Source organism: Lycium ferocissimum, chromosome 9 (assembly GCF_029784015.1).
Source record: "Lycium ferocissimum isolate CSIRO_LF1 chromosome 9, AGI_CSIRO_Lferr_CH_V1, whole genome shotgun sequence".
NCBI classification, from domain to species: Eukaryota; Viridiplantae; Streptophyta; class Magnoliopsida; order Solanales; family Solanaceae; genus Lycium; species Lycium ferocissimum.
The window spans coordinates 39,547,994-39,556,391 of NC_081350.1; the positions used below are offsets into that span (position 1 = coordinate 39,547,994).

Consider the following 8,398-nt stretch of genomic DNA (forward strand, 5'->3'; position numbering starts at 1 on the left):
ATAGGGGTTTTTCAATAAAACCATGGAATTTATTAAAACATACAACCGTCCTGAACAATTAGGAGGGTCTTTTTGATTTATAAAAAAACTGGAAAAAAAATTCCAAACCGAATCGAATAGCCTTAAATGTATGAAATATATTTTATATATTAATAAATAAGTTAAATATATCTTATGTATTACGTTTCAAATATCAAAAGAAATTTTGGCCGCTGAGCTTTAGTTTGAAAAGGATGGCTCATACTCATATACAAAGTAACCAAGCAATTAGTTGACGGCCAAACCTTATTTTTTCTATTCACCATTGCACTCCTATCAAAAGTTTGAAACTAGATACTTCAATTTATTGTCTTGCTACTTGATAGTTAATAGTTCAATTTAGTTACTTTATGTAGTTTTTTTAATAGCTTTTAAGTTAAATATTTTAAAAGAAATAAATAGAAGCTTTATCCAATGGTACAACAAATTGCTTTATGGAAGTTTGCGTCGTTACATTTTAATAATGGTCTATTTTGAGAGGTGACACTTTAAATGTAAAATAATCGAAAATTAACCGAACTGTGTCGATACCGAAGAAAACCCGACATGATTGGGATGATTTTAAAATATGTATGGTTATATATTGTAAAATAATCGAAAAATTGGGATGGTATAATTTTTAAGAATAACCGACCAAACCGTGCCATTGACACCCCTATGTTATACTAAAACTAAAAGACTGAAATTTACGAAATAACCTACAATTGTAGAATTCTTACGTCAAACTTGAAAATTTAATTTTTCAATTAATTTTAAATGCACATGTTCCTTAGATTTTAATTCTTTATCGGTATAGTACAACTAGTTATGAATTTATAAGTAATTTATTAGTCTTCAATTTTTAATTAATGAATTATGAAAACCAATTGAGAATTTAAGTTTAACAAGTATTTTGTTTACGTTTATAACATAAAAAGTACAAAAAAATAATATTATGTGTTCTGTTGATTATAACAGCTAAATAAGATCTAAACATCACATGCAGTATATGTACATATATAACAGCTCCTCACTATAGCAGCCATTATAGAGAGGTTTAACTGTAGACCTCTCTCTCTATATACAGTTAAACCTATCTATAACAACATCGTTGGGTCCGAATGTTTTTTTACTGTTATAGAGAATGACTGTTATACACCTATAACAACATTTGACATTTAAATAATAGTTGGTTGTTATCGAAAAAAAGATGCATAAAATCTAATTTATTATTTTTTAATGTTATAAAATAACAAATTTATTTAAATTTTAAATCTCAAATATGTGCATACTTCACTAACTAAACATTAAAGAAAGTTAATACAATTTTAATAAATTCATAACTGAATATATAAAGTTTGAAGCTCTAAGACATACATTTTAAATCTATTTAAAAATTAAATTCTTTCAAGATTGATGTAAGAAATTTGTAATTGTAGTCTATTTCGTAGATTCCAATTTGTTAGTGGTGATATAACGCTTGGATTGACGAAAACAATGATATTTTTAGTTACAAATATGTATTAATACGTAATATTCTATCATAAATATGTTATATTAAAGTATCAAATTAAATACATGGTCAAAATTTCTACAAAAGATGGTTAATTGTTATATGGGAAAGGGCCTAAAATGCCATTGAACTATAGATTTGGTACAAAAATGCCCTCCGTTTACCTTTGCGCTCTAAAATGCTCCTGCCGTCAACCTATTGGGCCTAAATTGCCCTTATTTTTAACGGCAGGGGCATTTTTGCCCCAAGAGATGGACAAAAGGCAATATTGTACCAAATCCCATAGTTCAGGGACATTTTAGGCCCTTTTCCCAAAAAAAAAATATATTTTTTATTTATTACGTGGCACGTTTTAATTGGTTAGTTTTAAAATTAACCTAAACTAAGTATATCCCAACATAAATTCCGGATCCACCTAACCCGTCCCGACACAAATTTCGGATTTACAGAGTGTTACATTATCCCCTCTCAGGATCATTCGTCCTCGAATGAGAGTTATGGCGTAAGATTTTCACTAAACCCGTCAGAATTCCTTTTTATTGCAAGCTATCTCAAAAAAAAAACTCAAACCAATACTATAATGATAACAATTTTCGCTAGTATTTTTCCTTAAAGGATGTCAGAAATGGCTAAATAGACATTTTTTTTAATCCATAAGGAGTACTCTATTTCCCAAGGGAGCGTAAAACCACAAATAATTTGAGACGGAGGACTGAAGGAGTAATAGTGTACTAATTAATTGTTTTCCATGTCCTAGTATATTTGGGAAATAGTTTGGATCTATAAATATGGGCGTAGCAAAGGGGATCTATAGTACTAGTAGAAATTTTTCACTAGTTTGCAGATTGCAACCGAAAATGAAAAGGAGGCGGTGTGCACCGGACCGAATTTCGCAATTGCCGGAGGGAATATTGGAGCACATCATGTCTTTCCTTGAAGTTAAAGATGCTGCACTAATGGCTATCCTCTCTAACACTTGCCACCGTGCATGAAATTCACTCTCCTCCTTAACTTTTAGTGTGAATTTTTCCACTACCAACAAGACATGCCAAAGCTCATCAACTTTATAAATCGACTTCTAGCAATTCGACAAAATCAAAAGATTTGTGTAGAATCGTTTCAGCTACTCTTGCCCTATTGGCATTGTTGGACACCTTATCTCCCCAATTGGTTTAAAGCCCTCGTGGCTTGTAATGTCAGGCGTTTGTATTTAAAAATTAGTACACCTATTAATAAAGATTACCACAGGTTGCCTGCGAACACCTTTGTCGCCAAAGCACTTGGTGTTCTGCTTTTGAGAGGTTTTAAGACTGAAATTCCCTCTAATGGTATAAAGTTTTCATCTTTGCGTATCCTTTACCTCCAATCTGTATTTTTGGATGATAAATTATTTCAAGCTCTATGCACAAGCTGCTGCAATTTGGAGATGTTGTTTTTACATTGGCTTCAAGGACTTACGAGTATTCAATTTGGTGAAACCTTATCTAAGCTAAACACGGTAGAATTGGGGTTTATGTCTTGCCCTCCTGAATTTCACACGATTGATATTAGAGCACCCAACCTTGTAGAGCTTGAGATTTACCAACTTACAAGTCATCTAAAGGTATTTAATATAACTGCTTACAAAGCCCTTATACCTTTGTACCTCTCTGATATGGTTGTGACCGAAAAATGGGTAGAGGATGTTTCCAGTTTACCCAACGTTGAAGATTTGTACTTAATTAAGTGCAAGACGCTAAAGACCATCAAGATCTCAAGTGTCAGGCTCGATCGCCTGTTAGTATATGACTGTAATATCATTACCCTTGATTTAGATACTCCTAATTTAATACACCTCTCATATCGTTGTCATTCATTTCCAACATTGAAGCTGAAAGCTTCAGTTTCGTTGGAACCCAAAATCTCCTTCGACTCAGAAACCCCTGACGGTGATTGGTACTCTAAGCTCTTAATTTTTCTTGCTAACTTCAACCATTCCAGGGCTGTTGAATTATCATGCGAAAATGATGAGGTAGTGTGCCCCACAAAGTCTTTAGCTACATAAGCTAGCTGCTAGGATTTCTCATAGGTTGTTTCTTTTTTTGCTGATACAGGTTATAATTATACCAAATGACATGAGAGGAAACTTGGTTCCTCCACTTTATGGCACTGATCGTCTGTACGTAAACATTCAAAATGAATTGAAGTATTCAGTTGTGGATATTGTTGATAGTTTGCTTTGGATTTCTCCTCAACTGGACACCTTATCTTTTCACCAAGCTGAATTAAAGACCCTGAAGGTAAACTTTTTCTTTTTTACAAGTTTTTTTATTCCGTCTTTAGCACAATGCTGTTGGAATTGGTTTCGTGACCAAAAATTGCAATTACCTGCTAACTAGTAGTAAATTTAAGCCTGTATAAGGATAACTGAGGTTGTGAAATTCTTCTTAGCCCTTAAAATTTGTTTATATAAATTTTTTCACCCCATAATATGATATGACTTCTTTACTGGTTAATTGTTATTGATTCACGCTTATAAGTCTGTCAACACTAAGACAAAATGTGGCCCATTGGATAAAACCAAGAGTCTTTAACCCTTTAACAAAACGTTGCTCCTACTAAAAAAGAGATTATTAATTTCGAGTGGTCAAAAGGTAAAACCGGTACATTTAAAACCTTTTCACTCATTGATTCTTCATGAAGATAGTTTTTTTTATCTTTGCTCTTGTTGTGCATAGTCAGTTCATGCTGATTTTCTGGGCTTTACAGTTTATTTATGAAGATGCATCAGATGAAGATGAGAAGCCTTGTTGCACATCTTTAAGTTGCAAATGTTGGAGGTATAATTTAAAGCAAGTCAAAATGCAAAACTTTTCATGTATGGAGCAAAAGGAGTTGAGAAACCATTTTTTCGCAAATCCGGACCTCATAATTAATGAGGTTGTTGGGCCAAGCTGTGAAAATGGGCTACAGGATGACCCATTAAGTGGGCTCGGTAATCTGCCAAGAAGAAGCAAAAGGGAGCGGCTTCCAAATCAGAAACTGGTTGATTATATCTGCGGTGTTGTCTCAAGACGTCGGCGAGGAACAATATGCAATAAGGAGACCAGTATTAGAACTAGTTTAAATAGAATAGTGCAAGCAGGGTAGTAGTCGGAAAAGTTGGTTAAGATATTTATCTTTCTCTGTCTGTGGCTTTATCTTCCCTTTATTTCCTGTCTTTCTTCAGCAAGTATATCATTATCTTGTACTACTATCTTAATCTTGTACTGGATTCCAAAATTATCAGAATATTAATTCCTATTTCACTATTTCATAGTTGTTCTATGAAATTCATGACAACAGATATCGACGTTTCCCCACAATGCTTTGAGTCCAAGATTTCATTTCAATAAATGTACTTTGAATTGAAGCTTCTTTGGTTCTTTGGTCTGGTTGTATGTAGTCGTATCTTTTCATAATCTGGAAGAAATTTGATCTTGTCTAGTTGGAAGATATAGTTGTATTCTTTGACGATGGGAATTTTTTGTTTGTTGTGCTCCTATATCTTTTTTTAAACGACTAAATTTGACTATTTGAGCATGTATGGAGCAAGAGAAATTGACTGATTATTTCTTCTTTCTGTTGCCATTGGTAGTGACAGACGATATAACAATGCTAGGGTGGAGTATGCAATCAGAAAGCATATTCAAAAACTGTACCCACATTTTCTCGGGTTACCTGTAGATTCTTGGCATCTTGGTCTTTCCTATTGGGCAACTCTCTTTCAGATACCTTGGGGTGGTTCTAAAATACTATTTGTGGCACAGTGTCGTTTTATTTTGGGCAACAACACCAACAATTTTCTCGTTGTTCAAGTTTGTTCTCTATACTTTGATGGGCCATCAATCTGATGCAGCAACGGTACAATCACAGATTCCTTCTAAAGTGCTTTTTTTTTGGGGGGGGGGGGGGAGGGGGGAGGGGATTTCTTAAAATCATATGTTCCCTAATTGTTTGGTTAATATTGCAGGTTTTCACTTGTGTCGCACTATTTAATAACTTGATTTCTCCACTCCCTTGGGTCATCAATGGGTTAATCGATGCAAGTTGTGAAAATTCTGTTGGTTTCCGATTTTATCCTCCCCTATTTTATAATATTTGTTCACTAATTAATTTGTTTTGCCGGCAGCAATATCTTCTAGGAGGTTATGCAATTATCTATCCTGTTTTGAACAAGAGATAGACATGGAACAACCTATCCATTGTTCGGATTTCTCTTGCTCTAATAAGAAGACAGATGTGTCTGTTGTCATCCGTAATGCATCTTCCACGTGGTCTAGCAGTGACCATAAGGAAATAGATTTGGTTTTGGATCGTGTTAATCTTCTTAATCCGAAAGGTATACTGGTTGCATTGGTTGGAGAGGTGAAACTCTGCTTTATACTTTTATAAATTATTTATTTAGTAGCTTTGAACTTATTAGAAATGTGAGAAAAGCTGGACCAGGCCTCATTTAACGTAAAATTTAGAGTATCTAAAGCTTGGTTTATGTTCTGAAATTTAAGGTTCCCTTTTTTCCCATTTTAAAACTTTTAGGTTCGGGGTGACATTTCATAAGTGGATGTAAACAATACAAACTTGATGATATAACATTTCTCCGGGTAGGTTGGGTCAGGTAAATCATCCTTGTTGAATTTGATTTTGGGGGAACTGAGGCTAATCGACGGATCTGTGAATCGGGATGGTTCTGTAGCATATGTACCACAGGTGAACAAACTGCTGTTAATATTTGATGTATTATGCAGCACTCTGATCTCGTATTTTATCTGTCTTTTTAGGTTGCTTGGATTCTCTCAGGAACCATACGTGATAACATTTTGTTCGGGAGCGAGTATTACCCATGGAGGTGTATTTCCTTCACCTTTTGACAAGTCAATACGAACTTGTTTGGACAGTTTCAGTTGCATTCAGTTTTCAGTTTCTCTGCATTTCCAAATTCCCAATTCTAAAGTTAACTTCAATGTTCATTAAGCTAATATTCTGAAGGTTTATTAAGGAGTCACTACTTAACAGAAGCTCTTCTTGGATTTTGATGGGGAGCAAATTCTAAAAAGTATTACAAGCTTGTGGACTTGCATATTTCCAGAATGATGGGAGGTGATCTAACCTCTGTTGGAAAAAAAAGGATTTAACTTATCGGGTGGACAGAGAGCTCGTCTTGCACTTGCTAGGTGACACGATCTTCTTCTCTTTTCAGAACGCAAAAGGTAATGTGAGTATTGAATTATCTTATCTTTTGAAAACTCTCTCTATCTGGCAGAGGTATCTATCATGACGCCGAAATTTACCTTCTTGATGATATCCTCAGTGCAGTTGATGCTCATGTTGGTTGTTCAATTCTACATAATGCAATTGTAGGCCCTCTGACGAATCAACAGACTCACATCGTTTGCACACATAACATTCAGGTTTTATAGTAATATTATAATTTTTTTGATTGGAACTTGTAATTAAATAATGAGCAAGGGCGGTTTCGAACTAATCACTACAGAGATGTTTTATGCTAATCTGTATATGATGAACACAAGCCATTGGTTTTTCGTAGCTCATTATATTTACAAGTACCAGACACCTTGCATTCTGAAAAGACTAGCTGCTATTGCTAATTGAGCCAGACGATGGACGTGAATTTCCTTTTGACATGCAATGATTGTGCCTAGCTCTATCTTCAGTGTAATAGTTTCTTTTCTCTATATTCAGCAGATACTGATCAAATTTACCAAACAAATGTTTCTTAATTCCAATTGTAGTTAAGTATGTGATAGTAATGGCTAGTTCCTCGGTTAATTGATCAAATCAAGTTTTTCAAAAAATAATTGGAATCTATGGCCAAACGCTAGCTTAGAGATTAAGATTCGTTCACCAATGCCTTATACTTACTCTATGTTTTTTCGGAACAAAGAAAGGCTTCTTGCTCAAGACACTACTCTCTCTGTCTCAATTTATGTGATACTTTTCGCTTTTCAAGAGTCAATTGACTAAACATTAAAGCTAAATTGGATTAGATTAATTTGATATTTTAAGATTATAATTTATGTATTTGAACATAATAATTCAAGATTATAATTTATGTATTTGAAAACTACGTGGAAAGTACTACTCCCTTCGTTGCATAAGTGTCACCTTAGCCAAAAAAATTGTCTCATAATAAGTGTCACCTTAGGAAATCAAGACACAAATTGACTAGTTTTTTTCCAATTCTACCCTTAGACAAAAAGTGATAAGTTAAAGTAACATCTAAATGATGATTGAAGAAGCCACGTAGTAACTTGGTATTGTTGGGATTCCCAATGTCAAAAGATTTATTACTTTATTTCTTAATATGCGTGTTTTTTTTGCTAAGATGACACTTATTATGGGACGGAGGAAGTATAAGTTACAACTTTTCATATCAATTTGGTGAAAAAATACATCTTAAAATGTTGGTTAAAATTTATGCAGTTTGAATATCGGGAAGCGAAAAATATCATCTATATTGAGACATAGGCAGTAATAAATTTATTCTCCCTCCATTTCAATATAAGTGAATTTTAGACACTTTTTTTATAGTTCAAAATAAATGAGTATATTCAAAATTCAAAATATATTACTTCCAAAATATCCAAATTCCAATTTTCCTTTATCTTTCTTTACATACTATCACGGACCAACCCAACCCCCAAAAAACAAAAAAACAAGAAAACAGAAAAGAAAGAGAAAGAAATAAGAAAAAAGGGACAAAAGTGAATGGGGAGGCTCTCCCTTTTTAGTCTTTGCGACACAAACAGTAACTTTAGGGGTTGCATTTGAAAATGAAACATTTGAGCGGTAAAAAGACACCTGCCTTGCTTCCACAATCCCACACGT

General features: G+C 33.9%; 1 long non-coding RNA gene across 4 annotated transcripts; it reads left to right on the top strand.

Moving 5' to 3' along the window:
• Nucleotides 1-3,651: 3,651 nt before the first annotated feature.
• On the top strand, nucleotides 3,652-6,919 carry LOC132030725 (uncharacterized). 4 transcript variants are annotated; one of them, XR_009408084.1, is made up of 4 exons: nucleotides 3,652-3,810; nucleotides 4,280-5,413; nucleotides 5,523-6,398; nucleotides 6,539-6,919. It is a non-coding gene; the product is annotated as an uncharacterized LOC132030725 (long non-coding RNA). The 4 variants fall into 4 exon arrangements; XR_009408083.1 differs by having other exon boundaries at nucleotides 5,523-5,917; nucleotides 6,089-6,919; XR_009408085.1 differs by having other exon boundaries at nucleotides 5,523-5,917; nucleotides 6,331-6,919.
• Nucleotides 6,920-8,398: the final 1,479 nt, after the last annotated feature.